Source organism: Choloepus didactylus, chromosome 4 (assembly GCF_015220235.1).
Source record: "Choloepus didactylus isolate mChoDid1 chromosome 4, mChoDid1.pri, whole genome shotgun sequence".
Taxonomy (NCBI): Eukaryota; Metazoa; Chordata; class Mammalia; order Pilosa; family Megalonychidae; genus Choloepus; species Choloepus didactylus.
This window is the reverse complement of record NC_051310.1, coordinates 23,418,577-23,444,370: the sequence shown is the minus strand read 5'-3', so window position 1 is coordinate 23,444,370 and position 25,794 is coordinate 23,418,577. Positions and strand designations below refer to the sequence as shown.

At 41.4% G+C, this 25,794-nt stretch overlaps 1 protein-coding gene across 2 annotated transcripts in view; it reads left to right on the top strand.

The window, feature by feature from the left end:
- Positions 1-425: 425 nt before the first annotated feature.
- The window catches only part of FLRT2 (fibronectin leucine rich transmembrane protein 2), a 98,706-nt gene continuing 73,337 nt past the window's right edge, over positions 426-25,794 (top strand). Inside the window, exon 1 of one of the 2 annotated variants that reach the window (XM_037832138.1) lies at positions 426-780. The gene's annotated coding sequence lies outside the window, so the exon portion shown is untranslated. Of the gene's footprint in view, positions 781-4,197; positions 4,330-25,794 lie in introns of those variants that run through there. The other variant, XM_037832137.1, reaches the window with a different exon arrangement.

Below are 25,794 nucleotides of genomic sequence, written 5' to 3'. Positions count from 1 at the left end.
CTACAAAGCACCGCAAGGAAAGGAAATAAGATGGGGGCGGGGGGAGTAAAGAAATAAAAATCCAACTTCGCTGGCAACTTCAATAAATCCGGTAACTGGATGCAAAAAATAGATTCCGGGGGCTGGGTCTGGTCCGGATGAAACGCTAGAGCTCCTTCTCATCTCTGAGCCTGGCGCTGGAAGTCCGCCACTGGCGTCTTGCCACGCGAGTGCCCCCAGACAGCAACACACCCACTGGAAAACGCACGTGAACAAAGCTCTCGCCCCAGGAGCAGCCGCCCGCGGTTTCCTAGTCGATTCCGGCGAGTGTAGGGCCCACATAGGGTTAAGTTAGTTCCCTCCCTAGTGGGAGGGAAAGGAGGGGGAGGGGAAAAGCAGCAAACTGTCTCCGGCTGGGTACCTTGTACTTGTACGTTCGAAACCTGTCGCCGTCACTTGCGAGTTTGGCATCTTCCACTGTCACCGTGGAGGAAAGAGCGCCGGGAGAGAGTATCAGCGGCCGCAATCTCCACGCCGAGGCGCTGAGCTGCTCTCGCCAGGGCGTGCTCTGTCTCGGGTGTCAAGCAGCGCCGAGGCTGCGGCTCCGCGCCAGCTGCCGTGATCACCGAATCCCGGGACCAGGGTGGCAGTTCTCAACGATGGGCAGGAGGGACCTCGGCGGTGACCCCTAAAACAATACCATGCCCCGGGAGCCCCGTTGCTGCCGCGCCAGCTTCTTCCCTTTCCATCTCCCGGACCCAGTAGGATTCGGATGAGCTGACTGCGAGGAGACCCGGCCAGGTAAACGGACTGCGGTGCCAGTTGAAGTTTCTCAGTAACCGCCTGAGCTGCTGCTACGCGGGCACCACGCGGTCTCTGTGGGAAGATACGGTTTTTTGTTTTTTTTTGTTTTTTTTTTTTTGAACCAGAGAGGGTTGGTTATCCGAGTGGGGTTCACTAGGTTTTATCTTTTATCTGGAAAGAGAACAGACTGCTTAGCTCTCTCCCGGTTTTAGGAACGTCTACCTGCACCTCTAATTCAATTCCTCTAAGGAGATTTATAACTGAGGTTTGGGTAAAAACGCAAATCTGTTTGTTTGCTAGGAGCAGCAATCCCTAACTCGGGCTTTTCAGAGCCCCTAAACTTGCCGGAATCTAGCTTCTCACTTCCCCAGATTGAATCTGTAATTTCCACCCCCCCGACCCCCGCCCAGCCCGTCGGCTGTTAATATCACGTTGTCGCCCGCGCTGTTATCAAGCGGTTGCGTCTAAAGCCACCAGCTCGCCCCCTGCCCTCAATCCGGGATCTATTAGTCTTCAAGAAGATGCGTCTGGTGCTAGTTGATTTTCCTTGAATTCCCGGCTTGCTTTTCCCCAAACCAAGTGCCTCTCCAGCCCTGCTGGCCCTCCCGGGACTGTCGCGCTGAGCTACGGCCAGCGCGCCTTCCTGAAGTGCGGGTGCGGGCGGCAGGGACGCGGAAGTGCAGAAGGTTGAGTTGGGATTTCGTTCATTGCGCCGCGTGCTTGCGGCGCCTGGAGGAAGCTGATAACGCCCCCAGGCGTGGAGGGCCGGGCAAAGCCGCGAGGGTGGCGGAATCAGGGCCTCGCCAGCTGCCACCACGTCCTGGTGGGGTTTAGTACGGCAAAGAAAGACCCCTCCGCCTTCCTGACCAATCCAGGGCTCGCCTTCGCGCTTTCAGCGTTGGCGCGGTCACCTCTCTTGTGTAATCAGATCCAAGATCAATGTCGAGTTGAGGTTGGGGAGCTAAGCTGTGTAATGTAAGGGAGCCAGACGGGAAGAGGTTCACTCCGGATGTTGGATTCACTCTTGGCACCAGGGAAACTCGCGGGGCGCTAGAGTTTCCGGCCTACGGCGGCTGTTGGTAGCAGCCAGACCACCACTGCTGTCGTCGCTGGCGCTTTGCTCCTGGAACCTCCCAGCAAGATGGCACGCATTCACTGTCTGCCACCCTCCTATTAGGGCACCCCAACCGCATCCCCTCCCCGGATATTTATTAGTCACAACTGAGTCTGAGGAGAAGGCGGACTAAGTTATTTGTAAAAGCATTTTCTTAGCTGCCTTTGCATAAAGCAATAAGAGCAGCGACCCGCGCGCACGAACCTGGGGAGTGAGTGTGCATGTGTGCGCTCGTGTGTAAGTGTGTGCGCGCGTGTGAACGCGTATGTCAGCGTCGTCTCGGCGCGGGCGTGCGTCTGGGTGGATCCGTGCATGGTTTGTGCTTGGTAGACAAATCGGGCGTTTCTCCAAGTCGTCTTAGCAAGAATTAGGCCCTCAAATACATACGGGCGGTAGACACAACAGGGATGCGAAGGAAATAAAAACAATCGGGGAAGTGGTGCCAAGTGATTCAAGCTTTCAGCTGAGGGCCCAGAGTGCGATCGCGCTCGGGGCGCGTCCGGAAATCTTCCCGAGTCAGGCGCGGGCAGTACCCCTGCCCATCTCTTCTGCTGGGATAGCCTAGCGGATCCCCCGGGAGTTAATCCTTGGCTACTTTCAAGCTCGCCGGTTGCTTCTCGCGTGGCCCACCGACGGCGTGTCGTAGCGCAGCCCAGCGTTTGGCGCGGGCTCGCTCTCCCTCTTCAGTTCAGATTCAGCTGCTCTCCGGACTTGTTAAAACATGACAACTTACTGGAGGCAGGAGGAGCGGCAATGAAATGAGAGGAGAAAACCAAAATCTTTCGTTTTCTCTCTTTCTTTTTCCCTTCCTCCTCCCCCCTCCCTCCCTCCCTCCCTTCCTAACTTTCTCTTCCTTTTTTTTTTTTTTTTTTTCCTAAAGAAAGAGATAGGCGTCTGGTTTTCTTCTATTACTGTAACCTTTGCAAAGAGATTGCGAAGTAGAAATGTTGACTGTTTACAAATCAGGCTTCTTTAGCTATGGAGCCTGATTCGTAAATCTTTGAGGCTGAGGCCGCCGCAATCTATGAGGAAATTTAATACTCTTTCCAACAGCCAGCTTTAAGGGAGAAAATGGGGTGTTTAAAATAATCATATTAAATTTGGGATTATTCTACCAATTAAAGTTAATTTAAGAAGGTCCGAGAATCAGGGAACTGGTGATAGGTGAGGGACACATCACCACGGTTGCCCGCTTTTAAATAACGCCATTTTGGTTGAGAGGCTTCTCATATTTTTACTTCCTAATCTCACGTTTCGATCATTTCTTAGTGTCTAAGTAACAGATCCGCTCTATTGGAAGGACAGCCCTGGGCAGGCGGCGTGTGTGTGTGTGTGTGTGTGTGTGTGTGTGTGTGTGTGTGTGAGATCAACCCTCAGCGTTCAGATGGTGTCATTATCCCTAAAAGGTGGGAAAGGGGTGCAGAGTAGAGAGGGAAAGGCGTTCAGGGTCAGAGTGGCATTCGCGGGGTTAGTCTTGTAGCTCTGCAACTCTTCAGGGAGGACAGGGTTAAAAGCAGAGTCTGACTTTGCCTCTTGGAAAGCTTTGGGTTGCAACCGCGCCTCCCAAGCATTCTTTAAACCAGAAATGTGGGAGGGACTCCAGGAGGGAGGGAGAGAAAGAGGGCTCGAGGAGAGGAGCGCGCCAGAGCGCGAGGGACCGAGGGAGAGGAGGAGCGCGGGAGCGGCGGAGGCGATCCCGCGAATTCATTACTGTAAACATCTCCCGGGGGTGTCAGGATGGGTGGGAGTGGGGATTGCGGCGCCTACATTAGCCGGCCCGTGTCGCATTGAGGCATCAGTGTGGTCTGAGCAGCGGCGCGACCCGTGCGGAATCCGCGCAGGACTTGGAGCAAGCCCCGCGCCTTCCCCGGCGCAGCGCGGCGCGCCGGGCTCCGCGAGGTCCTCACGCGCGGCCAAGGCGCGCAGGTCGGTCTCGCGGGCCGCCTCCCGGTATTCTTCGCCACCGCCTCCTGAGGAGCCTCCGTGCTGCGGGGGGCGCTTTCCACCCTCTTCCCGGCTCACCCCCGCTCTTTCCAGGGCTCGCCGGTTTGGGGAAGAGGCGGAGGCAGAAGAGAGTAGGCAGGGGACGAGGCGGCAGGAGCCAAGAGAAAGTGGCATGCCCGAGCCCTGGAGGCGGAGGTGGCGGAGGACGGGGGAAGACGATGCCGCGGCTCCGTAAGGGAGGAAGGCGAGAGCAAGCGGGGCATCGGGGCACCAGCCGGCTGCGGGGAGGCGCGCAGCGCTCTGAGGCTCCGGCCTCCGCACCCCTGCGCCCCTTCACTGCGGGCGACGGGGCCCTGCTCCAGCAGCCTCCGCCGCCGCCTCCGTTAACGCCACCCAGAGGACCCAGCAAAAGTTTGGATCTGGGGGAGGGCGAGGCGCTGAGCGGAATTACCACCTGGGCTGGAAGGATACCTCGGGAATCTCAGCAGGTAACGTGCACTCCCAACCTTCTCTCTCCAGGCCCTCCGCTGGGCTCCTGCTTCCTCCCTTTCCCTTTCCTGATGTTGGCCGGCTCTGAGCTGAAAGTAAGAGGGAGAAGTTTAAGATCCCGGGGTGGGCACTGAGCGCCGGCAGATGCATTCTTGAGGGGCTCGTTGTGCCTCTCTGCGTCCGGTGGGCATCTGGGCGGGGAGGCGGATACCCCGGGAATGGATGAGAACGTTCGGCCCCCAGCTGGTACTTCATCTTATAACTCTTTGGAAATTTGGAATGTATTTTTGAATTCAGGAAAATGATGCATGGCATGTCTGCCTCTGACCACCCACTCTCAATCCTTCACTCTCACCCATATGTAACATCTCTTAAAAATGACTTGAACTCACTCCCATTTGCTCACTCCATTTAGCTGGTGCAGGAGAGCAAATCTGTGGGTTGAAAATTTTATCCTCTCCCCTTCTGACATCCACAGAGTCGCCCCTCCACCTTCTGGCGTCATAAAATAGGAACTGTGGGAGTCACATTTTCATCGAAGGTTGAGATGCAACGCGTTAGCCATTGGTGACGAGAAATTGCAATGAATGTCCGCATATATGCATGTGTGTGTGCGTGTTTGGGGGTGAGGGGCGTGGACAGAGGCAGGTTTTTCCTCGGTGGCCTGATGCGCCGTGCAGCCGGGGAATGAGTGGCCGCGTGTGCACACTGAAGCGGGGCAGCCAAGAGAAGACGGTCACGTATCTGGAACAGCCTTACTTAGGCTAACTGGGAAAATTGCTGCCGCTTTTCACCCCCAAAATATTCCAGCCCCAACTCCCCAGCTCCCGGTTTTCCCCAATTGTGTTTTGAGTTTACTGTCCCTATCATCTTTACGTCATTATTTTTTCACCTGGAAACTCATCTTGCCATCATTTCTTGTCAGTGGAAATCAGCCTCCAAGAGCTTTTGATTAATTTTGGAGGATAGAATCTCCTGTAAAGCTTACAGTAAGCTAATCAAGTGCAAGGCACAAATCCGTGTAAATGCTTGCACAGGAGTGCAAGATGCTGATTAGATTTCCTTACATGCTGCATTTACTATGCAAAGTCTCTAATAAATGGAAGCTACTGCTCCTCATTCAGCTGAGAGGCTTTTTAATCAGAAGGTTTTAGGGAGCTGTGGGGCATGTCCACTTGCTTACAGGGTCATTGCTAAATTTATTATGTCTAACTTCTCCGGGCTCAAAGCTAATAGAAGACTAGCTTCCATATCAGACCCCATATTGTCTTTGGGTTTAACAGATATGCCCTTATTAAATCTCCAATGAAACGATCCCCAACACATTTTGAGATAAATAAAATGCAGGTTGGCATTTGTCCAGGGATATATATTTGGTTGTTCCCAGTATGAAAGTAAAATTTTAGGTCAGTTTCTTAAGTGTTAGAACTGGATTTTTTTTTTTTTTTTTTTTTTTTTTTAAATCACTAAGCAGCCTGTGCCAGATACATATGATCTGCAGGCCACCATATTAGAAGAAAATCAATCTTTGGGTAATACGCATACCATGAAAAGTTGCTTACTTCTCCACAATGTTTATTGTTCCTGAAAAAAACTCCTTTTCTTCCTCCCTTTCTCAAAAGCTCTAAACAGAGTTGGATTAAACTATTTAAGGATTTTTAACAATCACGAATGACAGTGCAACATCGTACTGTCGTGCTGAGCTGCAAATATCTGTGACTGGAGGAGGCTGGAAGACGAAATTTCAAACATTATTCTATGTCTCTGCCAGTAGGTACAAAAAAATTGTAAAAAAGAGTTGGGCTGGCTGAACTATAGCAGGACCTATTATAAACCCTGCGTGGAAGGGATGCTGGTTTTAAAAAAATGCCCGAGTCTTAACACTTCAGTAGTTTCATTGCAGTATTAGAAATTCCAGGGCATTCTTTTAACAGAAGAAAGTAAATTTCCGAATGACAGCATGGTGAGCTGTCCGCTGTTCTCCAAGTCAGTCCTGGTCTTTCCTGTATGTTATGTTTCAGATGATGTGATCTTATTCAAGTTTGACTTTGACCAACTGGATCTAATTTGAACATCCTCTGATACTGGTTACATGTATATTCTGGCTTACTGGGGAGTTTGATTTAGGATTTAGACCTATCTCCCTAAAGCACCTTATATCTTTCCAGTTTGAAGCTGTAGTTTCAAGAAAGGCTCAAGTATGTACAACTCCAGAAGCCTTTTTCTGTAGTGAACATAGTTTGACTTTTTAGCTTTGTATTTTGTGAGAGAGAATTGCTGCTTCTGCAGTCAGCAGTGTCTGAAGTTACAAAACAGCAAGGGTGTCGAGCTGCTTTGGATTTTTTTCTCTGTTTAAAAGACTAGATAAAGGTCAAGGTGATGTAATATATTTCTATTCAGGTCAGACCTTTCTGGGTAATCATCTTTTGGTAGCTTTACTTTAATTTCAATTCAAGTTCATTTTTCACTAGATTACTTTAATAACCTTGTGGTTTCTACCACAGTGATTCAAATTCAGTCCATTAGTGACCTCTATCTGCAAGAAGAGAATACTCGTTGTTTTTCTTCCCTCTCATAAGAATATTTAGGTTTTCATTCTTAACTTTTCTAATACAGAGTTCAGTATGGGTAATGATATTTAACAGTTGCAATAAATATATTATGGGATAATAGGTTGCTAAATGGTTATTCCATATAGCATTGACAATGTGATAAACATAAATAAAACACCAGTGCTATCCACTTCCAATAAAAAGCTTGTACAGTCAGGTAGACTAATGTTTTGAGACTCACAACGCTGCTGAATGTAAGTGAAATTTTATTGCCCCTAAGTGCTTACATAACAAGGGAAACTTGAGACAAGCTCAGAACATATACGTGGTAACTAGACTTTCAGAGTAGCACTGTGTGTATGTCTTTAAATTCAGCTGTGCTTCTACTGTGAACTTATGGTAGAGATCAAGGACATGGTGTGGTATGAGAAGGGTGTCTATAAACAGATGGTCCCTTTTAAGGAGACTTTTAAAATCTGCTTCCTAATCCAGCTTTGTCTTCTGAGCATTTGCAAATAGAAATTTCAGGTTTAGTTGATTATTCTGAATGGTAATTGAAGACAAAATTTACTGAATTTCTTAGGTAGGCAGATACCATTATTTGACATTTTCCAGATGGTTTTTTGAAGTAGTGGTTTTTAGGGATATGGAATTTTTAGGAGGTTTTCTTTCTTTTCCCTTGGGCAGGTTTAATGCAAAAGACGTTTTTTAGACCAATTATTATTGTTAGTAAAGTAAGACAACCATTATAATATCTTAGCCAACTTCCTTATCTATCCCCACTCTTCAAATATGCTTTGCTTTTGTAAAATTATATCTTTCTTCTAAAACTACATATTGATTGGGGATAGAGTGGAACTATCAGTGTTTTTTACTTGTTTCAGCCATAAGTGACCTGCAGTTAAGTGTCTTTTTAAGGCAACACACACACAGAGCCACCGAGAACCATTTTAATACAGAGATTCTTTTCAAGGTTTTAAATATGTTCCTTTTTTTAAAGAGCTATGACACAAATATTGTAATAAAAATATCCTGTGTTCAGATGAATACAGAGACTTACTTCAGTGGCACGGAACAGTAAAACACTGTATTAGCAAAATAATCAGTAGTACTTTCAGTAGATGTTCAAAATCTGTTAGAAATTTCATGATTTTTTTCCTTGGTGATTTTCACATCTACTGGTCTCTCTGGTTTTCTTTGATTCCTTCCACTATGGCCCTTTGAAGTGATTCAAAATTAAACAGTAGCTACTTTTTTTAGGGAAATTCACCATGTTATGTTCGGGATTCCAGAAGAGTTAATGATGCAGAAAAAGTCCTGTAAAACATCTTTCTAAAAGAAGTCCTTCTCTTGCAAGCTTCCCACTTACAGGCCTCCTGTACCATTTGCAGTGAATTGGAACGCCTTTATTTATTTATTTTTCAAATACCACCTCTAACTTAATTTAATGTGGGACGTGTTTTTGCAGAAGCGTGTACCGCAATGTGTCCGGAGTCGCCTGAACAAAGCAGTGTCCTTGTTACAGATCTGTAATGAGGGAAGGTCAAAGAAAATATCCTTTTATAATTTGGGGATTCAAAAGGCCACATTCATGATTTTCAAACACTGTTCAGTTATTCTGCTGATATATAAGAAAGGCATACTTTTTCTGGCAGTTGAGTGGTTAAAGACCTCTGCCACTTTTTGGAGGCATTCTCAAAATAAGTCTTTGGTGCTAAACATTAAGTGCTCATTAGAACTGAGGGTTTTTTTCTCACTTTCTTCCCTGGTTACTTTTAAGAGAATGTGCAAGAGACTTGGATAAAGGTCTTCTGTTCCCCTCAGTTCACTGGTCATGTGTTATATTTTAGTTCTCTTTATTGGAGCTTTCAAGACATAGATAAAAGAATCTCCCATCTGAACCTTTAAGAACCTAAAGGGCTTTTGGTTTTAGACCCACCGACAAATAGCAGGTCCTATAGTTCATAGATGTTATTAGGCCTCAGAACACTCAAAACACCTTCAGCGGGAGTAAAAGAACAGTGGCTAGCAAAATTGGTTCACAAATATACTGCCCCTTGAAGTCAACCGAGGTCACGTGGTTGAATGGAAAACATTAGACTTGTGTCAATCCTGAAATAGGTTCACTTGCTGGTGTCATTCTTAGCCCCAGCTGCTTATGAGTGTCACTTTCATGAAAATCCAGTGTCAAAAAAGCCTCTATGATGGTGTCCTCTCTCACTTTGCTTCTGGGCTTGGAACTCAAATACCCAGAAAAAGGAAATAATGTGAAGAATTGCAATATTCATCATACGTATTAGATAAAGATGAGAGGAAAGGCTGGGGGAGTGGGTTAGCTAGGCAGTGGCTGTAGAGATTGCAGTGAGTTTTTTATAAGCCCTGAGAGATGAAATTGATTTAAAAACACATTCATGCCTAGCCGTTATCTTGTCTCTCCCTCTTACATTTTCCAGGTTCTTACACACAGGATTTCATTTATTCCCATGAGGTGGTACAAGAAAGCCCTATCCTCCTGCCCTCTCATTAGATAACTGGAACCAGAAGCAAGTTAAGGGCTGCTGAAGGTTACACGTGTTTCTTCTTTATTTCTGTGAGCTCTATAGTAAAAAATGACCATTACATTTTATTGCATAGATACACTTAGAAGTTTAATTCTCGATGATCCCATACGACAACATTTGAGTTGGATTTTTAAAATTAGAATGGTAAAAAGTACTGTGATCATTTAAATATTTAGATTTAAATAACAGTCTTTCGCTATCTTTCCAAAATTACCTTAGATTAAAAGGTGGCTTGTTCTGAATTAGTATAATTTTGTGATGTAGACACTTGGGATCTTAACTGTGGTGGGGAGTGGGGAGTGAGTAATGGGGAAGGTTGTTTTGGAGGAAAGAAAAGATGTATCTACATAAAGAAAACCTGCATTTTCATGTCAGCACACTCCTTTCTACATTTATGACCTTGTACGAATTACTTAATCTCCTGGAGACTTAATTTCCTCTCTGCAGAGTTCAACAGGGTTGTTGCAGGGTCAAATAAGATTAATGTGTGTGAAAATACCTTGATAACAATACAGTGTTATATTCCCATAAAGAGGCATTATTCAAAGTGATAACATTTATCACTGTGTGACTGCCTTGTGCTAGGACAGTGCTAAGTTTTACATAAATAAAATGATAACCAAGACCCAGTGTCCTACCCGTAAGGAGCTTTCCCTCTTGTGGGTACTATTGCTGGGATATCACTCAATCAGTAAAATGTCTAGTGATCCCATACATCATTTCTTCCACCATTTAATGGTGGGTTATCTCCTTCTGTGGGTTTGCTCTATTTTGATGCAAGTATTCTTTTCAAACATCGAGTGTAGTTAAGGTCAGTTGGGTGCAAGCGCCAAACTTTCCTTCCTTGACAGCTTGGCTTGATGTTAGAAACTGAATTTAATACCAGTAGATTTAATACCAATAGAGGGGAACTTTTTGGAAGAAATCATCAACATTTCCTGAAATGAAGGTTGTTTCCCTGTTGGCTGTGTTTATATCTTAGCCATCCAAGTTACCTTTTGCAAAAACACAGTCCTTAATATTATATATGCTAATTTAAATCTTTATTTTGCAAAGTAAGGCAAGCTCGTGAGTGCAAAAGTTGATCTTTTCTGTTGTTTGGCAACTTCCTGAAACCATTACCAATGAATGGAAAGAACCTGATTTATGACAATTCAGACATATACTCCAGCTCAGAGCTTAGCTTTGTTTTGATGTTAGAGTCACAAAATCCTATTCAGGAAGTTCATTAAGACTTATTTCTCCATATTCTTTTCGGTTATATTTTTGCAGTTTTATGTGAGGCATTTTTATTTTAAATATTCCATGAGAGAGTATGTTTATTTCATTTTCCTAATCTGTATATATTTAGGCCTTTATAAAGGTTAACTATTAATTGTTTTAGGGTCACTTTGTTGAAGTTTGTAGAAAACATGCATACATGATGTGTATATTGATAAAATGTATGATTGGAACATGATTCTTCCTCACAGTAATTATTTCCATCAGCAATTTGAATGTTTTGAGAATCCTTATCTAACAATGTTCTTTTCAGTTTCCAAGTTGCTATTTGACACTTGCTTTTTTTTTTAAAGTTGATTAGTATTTTATAAGTACATTATAAAGTACCTAGCCACAGAATTGTATTTTTTTTGTTTTTAAGAACTGAAATATACCCATTAGATATAACCAAAAGAAGGTTTTTGGTGCTCTTAACGAGAGGAAGACTGTGGGAATACTTGTTTCCACCATCTGTTTTGGGAGTTTATCTTTTATTGAGCAAATACCATGTTGTGCAAGATACTGTGATAAATGCTTGGAGGGTATAATCACTGTTGCTCAAGTTACCCTTTGAGGTTTATATTCAAGGCCCAGAGTAGCTGAGTGACTTCCTAAGCTCATAGCTAGTTAGTTGCAGACCTGAGATCTGAAACTAAACCTGTCTAACTTTAAAACCCACATATGTAGTGCCTGGGAGATACTGTGTTATTATATTTGATGTTCAAATTCAATCGGCAACCCTCCAAGAGATTTTTAATAAAAGTAATATTCCTTAATATTAATGCAAAAATTGTTTTCAAGCCAATAAAGGTTCTTATGTTTGGAAGTAGAATCTATTGATGTATAAGGATGAGAAATGCTACAGTTTGCCTCTGAATCCATGAGACAGAGCCATCTTAATGCTTAGTCTATTACACCTTAATTTCTTTGTGGTATTTCAAACACAAGGTTCCAAAGCGAATTCACCTAACAGTCTATTGCAGCAGAGAAAAGATTTACATTGTAAACTACCTGGCCATAGAACTGTATTTTCACATGAAAAATTACTTTCATAGTTTGGCAAAATTAATCTGAGTGCCTTTTGTTCTGGCAGTGCTGAATAATGTAATCATAGTATCTGAGGGAAGAAAATGTTTGCTACCACTCTGAAGAGTTCTACTGATGAAAATATGAGCAGAATATATAGGTATGTGGGTGGAAATTAGTGAGTGAGGGTGTCTTTTGGAATGCACAGACAATTCTAAGTCTTAAGACACTATGGGGTGGGAGGTGCTGTTGTACCCTAAAGTTTGGTAATGCAAATTTATGCCCTATGTCCCTAATAAAATTGAAAAATGAGATGACCCAAATTATTTGTAACTGGAGATTTTCTTTTCCAAATTGGTCCCTAGGGAAAATGTAAATAAAGAAAATCACAAAATACAACCAGAAAAAAAAATTTTTCATGTGACTGGCCCGGTACCCACAAATAATGTATTCTTGTAGAGGCAGAAGGTACATGAGATGATGAAGAGAACAGATTCATTCATTCAGCAGATGCTTTTAGCACTTACCAGGCACAGAGTGAGGTCAGAGAGACAAAGATAGGTAATACAGGATCCCTCCACTTGAGGTCACCCGGGCTGATGGGGGGAGATGGAGCCACAAAACCTAATTGCATTGCAGTTTTATCCATGATTGAAAACAGTGCCGTCAACGTTGGTAAGCATTCCAGGAATTGCATGGTATTGGTGAAAAGAGCTTTGCGCTTGAGAAATAGCCTTGGACTGTAATGCTGGATCTGCCACCAGTTAATTTTTTCAACTTGCCTCATTTTAAAATTTGTCTTCTCAAGTATAAAATGGGGAAAATGGTTTCTACTCACAGAGCTGTTCTGAGTATTAAGTGAGATAATTTTGTAACATGTCTAGCTGTCCTGGTACACAATAGAGGTTGAGTAAATGCTGACTGCAGACCCCCTTCTATCTCTGAAATGCCAGGATTCCATTATGTTACTCTCACCTTCTACAATGTTTTTGCCATTTTGCCTGGAAACCCAAGGAAGAATTTTGGCTCCTTGAACTATTTCATTAGCATTAATGGGATAGAGCCTCTTCTGCAAAATAAAATTTTGTTATTTATGCATATAACAGAACATGCAAAGGAAAGCAAAGGAACGAAGCACTTCATGCAGTAGTAAAATGGTCCCAGAGCTAGTGATCTGTAGGGTAGTGTGGTGGTGTGAGGGGATGAAAGGAAGGTAGTAGAAGACTTGTCTCAGTTTGGGGAGTCAGAATGTGGTGTCCGCGGAGTCCTGCCTAACTACTAGGTTTCTTTTGGTTCATTAAAAGCACAGCCTCTGGCAATTACAGGGTGTGTCTCCATGCAGCCCTACTCACTGCCATTTACCCTTCCACAGCTGACTGATGCCTCCAGTCAAACAAAGGGGAGTCTACAAGATCAAACAGGGAGGAATTCATCTGCGGTTGTTATGTCTTTGCCAAAGTACAGAGATTTTTATCAGTGTGAGTTTTAAACAGTGGCTTCACTCAATTCATCTCAGACATGACTTTTGGCAGAATCGTGAAATATTTTATTTTAGAAGATTAACATGTTTATTATTGTTATGCTTGTAATAAGCTTATTTTGTATTTACGGAATGATTTTACGTTGCTTGTACAATGGTAGATGTTAGAATCAGGATGCTGCTGTTGGGTTATTGGTTTGGTGAGGAAATAAGTCTTTCAGAAGGTTTTGCTGGGTAATTTTCAATTGATTTAAGTAAAGGAACTTCTTACCACTTCTACGGTTGATATTTCTGGACAAATACAATGCCCTATAGATACAACACTGGAAATATTTTCATTTATCATTATAATTGCATGTATACATGGTATAATTTCTGCTTTCTACTCAGCAATTGTGATTTGGTTCTTTTTTCCAAATGAATACTAAGAATCTGTAAATTTATTGATGAAGGAAAATTATAGTTAACAAGATGTTAGGCATGCCCCAAACCTGCAAGTCAGGAAACACAAGGGCTTTTCCTGTTAAGATCACATAATATATAATGTAATGCATGTACATATAATTAATCATATTGGAATGGAGTGAGGTAGACACTGGAGTGTATTTTGTAAGCCGTTAACATCTTAGTAAGTAGTTTCTGAACCAACATTCAATCCAACATGAAACAATAAGACCTTGTTTGCTACTTTAAGACATGTAAGAGATTAAAATTCTCTGGTCAATGTTTTTTTTTAAATTTTTTTATTTTTGTACCCACATAAGTAGGGAAGAAGTCCAACAGTGCTGCTGACGGCAGTGGAATTTAAAACTCAATCCTAATAATCTCTGAGTCTCAAAGGTATGCAAGGCAGACATCCATTTGAGTCACAAGCTTGTAATTGGGGATTTGACGAAAGTTGAGTCCTTACCATGTGCCAGGAGCTATAATAACTTTTGTGCGCGGCATTTGGGATATTCTTTCAAACCAGACCTCATTCCTGCTCACACAGCAATGTGATACGTGGGACTAGAGTCATCTTTTCCCAAACTTGACTCACCCATCTGCATTCACCAGGGGAGATGGTTAAAAATACAGATATAGATCTTAAGGCTGGGATGAAGCCTGGAACTATGGATTTATAAAAACCTCTTTGGATTTGAGATCACTGATTTAGAGTTTTTGTCTGACTCAGAGTTTCACTTGTTTTTTAATTGCTGCATTTATAATACTTAATTGCTGCATTGAGAATAGTTTTTGAGCTTGTATTTTGCCACATAGGAAACCCTGCTCAATTTAACCCAGCAGTTTTGGGAAAGAATCTTCAGAGGGGTCAGAAATCAAAGCTGGCTTCACTCTTGGTTGCCACAGTCTCTTCTTGGGTCTCCCCACACCACTCTCCCCTAAACCATTTCACTTTATTGTCCTTCGTATTCCCAGAGTTAATTTCCTTAAAAACCCAAATCATATCGTATCATTTCCTTAGTCACCTATCTGTTGGATTCCTCCTCCCTTTGGATAAAGTTCATGCAAACTTACTGTGACTGGTGAGATTCATGAAAATCGGTGTCTCAAACCATTGCTCACACATCATGTCCAAGTACCCAATCCCCTACACCTGTGTTCTGGAGATGGTACGGCATGGCCCCCTAGATACTTAGCTTTTCCCATAATGTTCACCCTTTCCTTAGAAAATTACCTGTTTACTCTCTGGCAACTTCTTTTCCTTTAAGAGCCACACAATATCACCTTCTCTCTTTCTCAGGGCTTCGGTGGCATTTTGTTTGTACCTGTTTTAGTTCACTATTCATGTTGTATTCTGTTTTGTCTGTTTTCATGTCTGTCTCTCCCATTAGACTCTGAGAACCTTGGCTCATTCAATAGTTCACTATTCATGTTGTATTCTGTTTTGTCTGTTTTCATGTTTGTCTCTCCCATTAGACTCCGAGAACCTTGGCTTATTCACTCTGTCTCTCCAGTTGTAGCAAGAGTATGCAGTACACCAGGTTCTGCGTATATGTAACTGAATGAATACATGCATGACTGCACTAGCCAATCACAGAAGACAGGAAGGTCTTCGTCATCTACTGGAGGGACTGCTCCGTAGAAGTGCTTTTTCATTTCCGTAGATTGGTTGCCCATTGGAAAAATATTATACAATCACCACCTTTCTGCCTTATTTTGAGTAGGCTTGTCAGGCAAATACCTGCTGGTTAACCCAACCCTGATCAGCATGAAGCTCTCCAAACCATGCTTGAGACAATTCAGATGCCAACCAGATAGATCTGTTTAAAGAAGAAATCATTTCAATTGTTGGTATGTCTTTCTTGGCACTGAATAAAACCATCAGTTAAGTAGATGTTCACGCAAATGTGGTTTTCTATAAAGTGAGAAATTGAACTCATAGCATTATCCTTGTGCTTCCTTCTTGGCATAATTAAAGAGAACAAAGCACAGGACTTGTGCATTTAATCAAATTTGTACATTTAATCACTTTTATTATTTTTTTGTTTTAATTTTATTTATTTTATATTGGGCAAATTATTTCCTGATAGAGATGTCCAAGAAACTAGGATCATCCAGAGAGCAGAAAAGAAAACTAAAAATCACAGCTCATTAATTGCCCTGTCTCTGTTTTAGTAAGGGTTCTCCAGAAAAACAGAATTGACAGGATCTATCCATCTATCTACCTACCTACCTATCTATCCATCTATCTATCTGTCTATCTGTATCTACCCATTTAAATATTATTAAAATTATTATAGGAATTGGCTCATGTGACTCTGGGGATTGGCAAGTCTGAATTCCATAGAGTAGGCTACAAGTTGGGATCTCCAGTGACAGTTTTGATGAATTCCCCAGGAGAAGCTGGCTGGATGAAGTAAAGATAGAAATTCTTCTTTTCTAACTGCTGAAATCATCAGTTCTCCCTTTAAGGCCTTCAGCTGATTGGTAAGACTTCTCATTGCTGAGGCTTTTGTTGATTGTAGATGTAAGCAGCCATAGATGCAATCAAATGACTAATTATTTAAACCCTCAAAATACTGTCACAGTGGCAATCAGGCCAGTGCTTACTTGATCAAACAGCTGGACTCCATACCCTAGCCACATTGCCACATGGATTTAACCATCTCAGTCTCCTTAAAAGCAGACATTCATCTTATTCTTGATGATTTGCACATTTAATACAGCAAAGAATATGTGAAGGTTATAATATATTCTAAATGTAAATAGTCTGATATACTCATGATGGTTACAGAAGTTGGACTTTAAATCCTTCTTTTTGGCTAAAAGGTAATATTAACAATGCTTTGCTTCTTTTGTGATGGAGTATATATTGATGGGCAGAGAAGACATGTATGCACATGCTATGTGTGGGTGCATAGATACGTACTCCAGTACAACCCCTCCTTCGGTTTTCAGGAAAATTTTCAGTGGCTACAAAGAGTAGAAGAAGGTGGAGCATAGATGAAGGTGGGGCATGTTTTGGTGTGGTTCTTCCTGACCCTTGTTTCCTTCTGTACTGTCTGCATGTTAGTGGTACTTTCTAGGCCCGTAGGAAACATGTGAGGTCACTCCAGAGATGATATTTGATAAGCCACTACCTCTTATACAAAGGGTTTACAACTTCCCCCTAGAAGTTCTTATAATGTGAATTTATGAGAATGTTTAGAAATAATGTGCTCTCCTGATTCTCGAATTTCACTGAGCACCAGCAAGGCCACATTCTCATCTGGGGGATGGATGATGATGATAGTAATAGTAACAATAATAATGTTGATTATAGATAAGGCTTTTTTAGAATGCTGCTTATGCACTTCATGTACATAAGCACATTTAAATCTTCAAAAAAATGCTATTAAGTACTTTCTATTGCTTAGTATTGCTAACAACCCCATTTCACACATAAAGACATCGGGAAACTGAAATAGAGAGTTACCTGAGGTTTCTTGTGATATTTTATAGTTATTTTTGATTGCCTTTGTAGGAAAGGCGAGAACTGGATAATTTTCAAAATCAACTCTAAATTTATTTTTCCATGGCTTAAATATAAAATTCAGAAGTGAATTTTCACTGTCCATTGGTTATAAATGATGAGCTCTTATCTAGAGATCCAGCTTTCCATATTTGACTTTTCTAATAGATAACTCTCTTAGAAGTCATTAGTTGGTCTTTGCTATTTTTGATTGAAAAAGATTCTTAATCCTCTCAGTGCATTTCTTTCAAATGGAAATAGTGTAGGATCGCTAATTTGAAAATAAAGCATGAGAACTCAGCACATTTTCAATACTGATGAAAGCATTTGGATAAGTGCCTAATGGGTAAGGTCTTCAATTATTGTCAAGAACACTCTCCCTTCTTTTCCCTTTCCCTCTTACCAGTACTAATAAATAGTTAAATGGATTGATTTGAGATTCACCTCTTTTTCCCTGTGGAGAAGATAATGGACAATGGAATGGCCAAAGGACAGATAATAGCAAAAAGCAAGTACCCTCTGAGAGAGCCTGGGTAATGGAGACTTGACTGTATTATAAATAGGTCAGATTCTCTCATTTTCTAAATCTATGTAATTGCTCAGGGCATAGACTTACATTGATGAAAAAAGTGACCCAGAGCTGGGCTGGGAAAGGCTTTTTCCACATTGATAATTTGAAAATAAGCACAATATGTGCTTGCAAGTTTTCACCATGCTGGACTTGTGTTTTTACCATCTCCTCCTCTTAGCACTTCCTACTGATGCACTCATCTCTACATATGCAAAAGTTTTTTTTTTAATTTCTTTGGTTATAACTAAGGCACTTCTACTACGGCTACTGTGTTTCTCTGCTTTTTTTTTCTCTCTCTCTCTCTCTCTTTTTTTTTTTTTTGGTCATCATATGCCCTTTATCTGTCTTGGGGAAACTTCAGATGGGCAACAGAAAATTAAAAGGGCTATTTTTCTAACTTGGATGATTTTAGATGCAGTTATGAATGGGTTTCTGAGAGCAGGACCATGTAAAACACCTGCTCAGTTTAGCCCTCCAGTGAGTTCTTCAGTGTTTCTGTCTTTGATAGTAGGAGTCTTGCTGAATTGGGTAGAACCAAAACATTTGCTACCTTCAATTTCCCACTGAAAAATGATCAGGCCATGGGATAAAAGCCTGCACATATCAGTGTCACTGCTCCTGGAAATGGCTGTCTGGTTTGTCTGGACCATGGGTATTTGTAAAGGATCAGTCGAGGGCACAGTTTCACTTGTGTTTCCTCACCCGAGTGCTGAACTTGCTTGGATTTTCTGCTGGAACTCAATGTCAGTATGTTTTAGAATGTGGTAATCATTCTCAATAAAGTCCCACTCCTACTTAATTCACATTTCTTTATTAAATGAGAGATGATGCCTAGATCCACTGCTTTAAATCATCTTTGATGACTCCCTTTCACTAATCTTCATCTGTTCCATCACTAGTTTTATGCATTTTTTAAAAAGTCTTTCCTTCTTTTGCCATTTTATTTTGGTTCCACTGTAGCCATCATAGTAAAGCCCATATTTTGTGTCTCCCATCCTTTCATCTTTTCTCCCCTGATCTATACACCATGGTCAGGTTACTCTTCCTCATTCCTGGGCTGATGATATTACTTCTTATTATTTATACGATCAAGTCTAAACTCCTGTGTCTGACACTCAAGGCTCTTCTTTATAAAGCTTTCCCTAATCTTCCCAAAGAACGTTAATCTGCCACCCTTTTGAACTAAATTTGGGCTGTGTCCTTTCATCTTTGTAGAAGGCTCATTGTGTTGAAAATTTCACCAAATGCTTTGCCTATCTGCATTAATCTAGGGCTGAGGACAGGCCATGCCATATAGATGGTTGAGTAGCTGAATTGAACTCAGGTATCTGGCCCTAGCTTGCCTCTGGAGCTTACATACAATACGGGTATATATCTACCCCCTTAAATACTATTTCACATCATATTTTAAATAATGAACAAATGAATATTAACACAATTTGCACAAAATAACCCTGGTTTATCTGAGTTTTAAATTGTCTAATAGAAGAAGCTTCCTTTGTTCCCTCCATGGAAAACTATTTCAAAGTACTTCAGTCTCTCGCTTTAAAAACAGGAAGGTAGAACATTCCAACAGCATCATGAGCCCTCTGTTTATATTTGTAAAACCTGTACTCTTTCCAGGCCCCTAGGCAAGAGCAAATAGAAATAATCAGAGGCATTAGAACTTGATTATGTTGAACTGGATTCTTATAACTGAGGCTTGATAGCCAAAATTAGTGGTGTGGTAGTTTATGCTGAAAGGGATGCTTGTGATATTGCAAAACCGTAGACTCCAGCTTGTTGGAATCTTTGAAGACATCTATGTTTCAAAAAATGCAACAATCACATGCTTTTTATTATCTCCATATTGGATTCTTTTTAATAAGGAGCTGTATAAAGATGTAAGATGGGGTTAGTGAGAAGACTATGTATTTGGAATCAGACAGACCTGTATTTGAATCTTGGTCTCTCTGCCAGCTAGGATATATTGAGCATGTTTTTTCCTCTTTATGCCTACTTCCTCAATATTTCAGTAGAGAAAAATTAATACTTATAGGATGACTGTGACAAATAGATTCTGTGATGTCTGGCATACATCAAATATAAGTACACATTAGTTCCCTTCCCCCTTGCCTGCCAGCTTGAAATTGTGTGAATGTGGTGGCTTATAAATGGTGATTTTTTTTTTTCCTGCATGGATGAGGCAGTTCTGTAAGACTGTCACTGTTTCCTCAAACGATCTTTCTCTGGGGCTCCAGTGCATCTTGCCCAATTTCTCCATAACAATATTTATTTCTGGAGTCCGGAAGAGGATACAGTACACTAGAAATAATTATCACTCCACTTCAATTAGGATACTCACTGTTGAAGGACACTTAAAATCACTTCTCTTTCCGGGGGGAAGAAAAGGAAGTATTTCTGACAGTCTATCACGGATTATTAGAAAAGAATTACTCAAAGAAGATCCTCTTGAAAACAACTGCCTGGAGAGGAGTCTGGCTTATCAACAGGCAAATAAAAAATAATTCTTCTCTACTAAATTCTAGTTTGTCATGCAAGAAAAAGGCAATGTTCATAATATATTCTATGGGGACAAGGCTGTGAATGTTTCCACTAGGTGAAATTCTCAAGTAAGAGCTTCTAAGAATGAACATTTACTCTTAGAGAACCACAGGGAATGTCTATTTGGCAACAGGTAAAGAACAAAATGAGAGCCATTACAGAGAGGGAAGCAAAAACGGCAAATCAAGAAAAATAAATTCATCGCAGACCACGTTGTGGAAAATATGATGTGATAGGAAAAACATTTCATTTAGCACGAGTGACCAATGTAATTATAATTGGTGGGTGAGTATTTTTTTTTCTTTTTCTCTACAATATGAGTGTCATCCAGAATTGTGAAGGTGTTTTTCGTATCAAAAGCACACAATCATGCAAAATTATATTTTTAGCGTTCTAATTTCTGATGCTTGGATAGAAAAGTCAGTGTTGTTTTTACCTGTACCTAGATTTCAGATTAGTTTCCCCCAAAATCTGAAAACATGTTATAAGATAAAGAAGGCTCTGTAGAACACAATTTCCCTCCTCAAACAGATATTAGAGCTTATGTTTGATTATATTTTTCTTCCTGTGGAAGGAGGATTGAGCTCCTTGTGTGACATGCTTTAGGAATCTGGAAGAGGCTGCATGGGAAAATTGTAGCATTTCCTTCATTAGCGGTCTTTAAAATAGCCAGAAGTAATAATCCTGATGGTTTTAGCTTAAAATTGGTCTTATGACAGGCAGGCAAACAAGCTGGCTTTTCAGTACTCCCTCTAGTTCCATGGCTTTGTATTGCTAAATCATTAATGAAATTTCTGTGAAAATATATAGCAGATAGGTTCCAAGAGAAAATAAGTATTCGGATAATGCTTTGTCCTTATGTGACAGAAAGACATTTAGATAATGAAATCTAGAAAGCAATCCCTAATTTCATTTAACTGCTAGTTTGGGTTTGATTTCTGACCCAGCCTTTTTACAAGAACTCCTAACAAGAAGCAAGACAAAGGGAATTAAACTTCAAGTCCTGTTTCTTTCCCTCTTCAAAATTAAGAGCATGTTGTTGAAGGAGGATTGGTAGTTGGGTATCTGTGAAATGTGGTAAATTAGACCTTGTTCATAATCGAAGGGATGTAAGGAATAGACCAGATTGCAAAGATTAGGAAGCAGCTGTCAGGGGAACAAACTTGAGAAGGGGACAGGCATGCCACTGGTAGGAACAGCCTTCTCAAATCTCCTTTTCTGGTTGGGTATTTATTGAGAAATCAAAGAAACACAATGAAATATTTGTTCTTTTCACGTCACTGCAATATTTGACTTTTTAAAGCCCAAATGTTAGCAGTAGAGGTTGCAGTGTCTCTTCAGCTTGTCCTATTTAATAGTAGGTTATGAGAGTGGCAGTGTGGTCCTCGGCACAACCAGACATGACCCCCGGTAGACAGAATCTCAGGCACAGCAGAGTTGGTTAGTGATTTTGATTAGGGGGTCCTGGCTATGAATCCCAGCTCCACTTCTACCCAACTGTGAAACCCTGGAAAAATTATAGAATTTATTGAGCTTCTTTTAAAAGGAAAATATTAATATTAATACTTACTTTATAGAGTTCTTACACAAATTGAATGAAATAAGTTATGCCAAGTACCACACATAGTTGGATCTTTGCATATAGTTGTTGGTATTACATGTCTTTGGCTGAAAACACATATAGGGGTTCTGCCATGAAATGCCCAAAGTATTTATTTTATTTAAGATTGTATTGGAACCTGATCAGGTAATTGAAGCTACCTTTGTGGATTATTTATTGCTAGAGAGAGAGAGTCCATTTTTGTAGCTCATTTTTTTTAATGTTCTCATTTTGCTTATCTCATTTTACTTTCATATTTTCTATATAGTAGGTAGGGCATGTGTAATTATTCCTATTTCATAGATTCCTGGGGAGGGAAATGAAATGCTGAGGGTCATGTCCTGTTGTGTTTTGTGTATCTACATACCAAATTGGCATCTTATCAACAATTGATGCTATCAATTGAATGGTACAAGCAATGTGATAGAATCAATAAAATCAATATGCTGGTGGGCAGGAGGACTGAGTCCAAGTTTTTGTGCTGTTTCTAAAAAATCTTTGACTTTTGTCAACTCACTTAACCTTCAAGGGCTTCTGTTTCTTCATCTCTACAAGGCAGTGCAGTTCCAGTAATTCTTTTATTCTCAGTAACAAGGAAGCTGGCATGAATGGTTAGGAGCTCGGCTCTCGACTTCGTCTGCCGTGGCCTTTAGCCGCCTTCACTGCTTCACAGCTCTGTTGCCTTAGCAAGGTGCAGAACCTACATAGGCCTCACTTGTCTCATCTGTGCAGTGGGGATTGTAAATAATAAGCCCCCATCAAAGAGTAACTGTGAGGATTAATGAGTTAATCCATGCGTAGCGTTTAGCCCAGTGCCTGACACAGTTAAGTGCCCAATCAATATCAGTAGGTATTTCAGCATGTCTTTAAAAAAAGAAAAAAAGATATGGAAAGCATCACTGATTTTTTCGGGAAAGCAATCAACATTAATGTCTGTCTGAATTACTGACCCAACAGCTTAGCTCCTGTTCTTCTAAACCCCCTGAGAGCAGAAGAATCACAACTAAGCCTGGAACTTCCCACAGGCCTCTTAAGAGAGAAGAAAGGTCTGTCTAGGAGCACATGGTTGAGGTTGACACTGTAGATGATTCTGTCATAGCCTGGGGTTTTCCTGGTGCCGACAGGTAAGACTCAGAGACTTTTGCTTCTGTGGCAGGATTTGGAGGGCTGATTATGGAACCCTTGATGTGAGGAAGCTGTTCCTGATATCCTTTCCAAGAGGCCTAGGCCGCTATAACTAATGAGTCTTGTGGCTCATATATCTGCTGCTTCTGTGGTGCATTAAATCTCTGAAAAATTTACCAGCCAGAAAACAAGGTTTTAGAAGACTGCAGAGGTAATGGTATTTTTAACACGGTGCTCAGCATATGACTCTTTTTTTTTTCTTAATTTTATTTTGAAATAAATTCAAAGTTATGGGAACAGTTGCAAAAACAATACAAACCCCATACACAGAACTCCAGCATACCCTGACCCCCCTCCCCCAATACCCTGATCCACCAACTTTAACATGCTGTCACACCGCCTTTTCTCTTTCCCTCCCTCCCTCCCTCCTTCCCTATCTATAATCCATCATCTATTGCTCTGTCTTCTGAACGTATCAGCATATGACTCTTACATTACATTTTAAATACTGGATTTTCATGAATTAAAGACTACCAGGCTCAACAGATGCTATGAATAAGGCAGGGAATACTTAAAGAGCAGCCACCTTCCACCTGTTGGCCTTTATCTTTTGATTGGGGGATCGTCATCAGTCAGTGTTGTGAAATGCACGCCTGACTCTCCTTTGCAGTAATCAGGTAAAACAAAAGGATTCAATGGATGGTGTAGCAATAAAGGTGTATTGGTCAAGAAACATGGGATCAGGACAAGAGGTGATGATAAAAATCTTTAGGTGTTTAGCGGTGGCCAAATTTGAAATGCCTGCCCCCAGTAATCCATGCGCTGCCTCTCAGTGGGACTGTGCCACTGGGCCCATTTAAAGATGATATGTCCTTGTTGAGCCCCGTGGGAACTAGGGCTCTTGGATCCCAGCAGTGTTTGGGTAAAAGTAGAGATTCAACGCCCATTAGTGGAAGGAAGGGGTGAAGAAGGAAGAAGGAGGGAGGAAATGATTGATTAAAGGAGGAGAAAGGGAGGAAGATTTCAGCTTACCTGTAATAGGTGATTATAAATTTTATTTTTTGGTTGTTCTGAATTGTAATTTTGTAGGGAAGAATAGAGCCTGCATGTGCCATTGAAGAAGTAACGTAACAGATAACTTTTGGGATACATTAAAACCCAGCTCTCCATGAGTGTTCTAAACAGTTGTCCAGATTACTTATAAACACTGAATGAATTCATCAGCTTATGGGCTAGGATAGATGCTTGTGATTTTGAGGGTATACATTGGGAGAAAAAATCTCATTGGGAATACAAAGCAAAGCTTCTCTTTCATTCTCATGTGGAAGAAAAGAGAAAACATTTTAGTCATTTTTTTAAAGAGCTTAACTTGTTAGAGGGCTTTATTACACTCTGCACGACATCCCATAGATTTAAGTAAAAAAAAGATTCATGATTGAGCCAACAATCAACAAATATTTATTGAAGTCCCAAATCCCAGAAAATACGAAGTGCTAGTTTAGTAGTCTTGCTGAGGGATTTAACAAACCGTCATCTTGCAAAAAACGCTGGAGAAGAGAAGCATTTGTCAGTGATCTATCCTAGGCTGCGATGCCCTTCCTTCAGAGTTGGTTGTGCCTCATCTCTTGACACATTCATACACTTAAGAAATATGATCCAAGAGGCACAGCATTTATTTTAAGATTGCCAGTGGCCTACAGATTATTCTGAGGTCCTCTCAGACCTCTGTCGTAACTTCTTTGTGATTTGTATTTTTAATCCTCCGGTCCTTTCCCAAACTGAAATCTTATGCTCCAGTTAAGGCTGAAAATTCTACTCACCTCATAGGGCTGAAAATCCCTCCCCTTAAAATTGTGCTGTTTCTACTTGATTCGTTGTTTGTAAAATTTATTTCATTGCCTTTGCCCCAAACGATTAGCACTGTGAACATTAGTGTGGTTTTTTTTAACTTAAACCTAAGAATGGTTACCTCTCTTCAGCTATTTCTTGTGGAAGTTTACGTTGCTGCTATGAATGTCAATGAACAGAGCATTTCAGCTTTGTTAAGAGAACAGGCCTGTATCACCACAGGATGGCTGCTGAAGGTCTGATTCTGAGGTCCCTTCTCCCTGCAGCCGAAGGCAGCTGGCTGTGCTGCATACTCAGAGGTGGCAGGCTTTCACACGCCACAGCACACGCCCTCCCTCTTCAGGGATGGGTTGCACCCCGCAGAAAGCACTGATGCGGGTGAAAGACCTATAACATCATCTAATAATGCCCGACTAATGGAGATAGGCATCATTCTCGTAATGTGATTTTGGTCCTTAGAGACGTGGTAGGTGACTTCAAAATCTGATTTTACTCCTTGTGTAAGAGCTCTCTTTCTTGGAAGGGTGAAGGGGAGAATCTAATGTAACACGGTGTGGAAGGTTAGCTTTCTACTTCCCATTTCACAGTAGATTCTGATCCAGACTTATGGGGCCAAAGGAGGTTAGCAGCCTCAACAATCATGCTGTACGTTCAGAAATGAACTAGTCAGTGTGTCAGCCTATGCCTAGAGTTCTAGAAGATGCCAAAGACTAGCAATAGAACTATTCTCCCCCTTTATAAAATCTTTGAATGAATCTAATAAGGAGAGAAGATAATTGAAAGAAAACAAGCTATATAAAAAACTAGAAATGTGATGAATGTTCACATTTCTAAGGTTTAGAAGAACAAATAAACCTCAAGAATACAAGGTTCTATTTTCTAGCAATAAAATGTTAGTACAATTTGGAGAGAAGGCATATAATTAAGATATTTACAATTAAA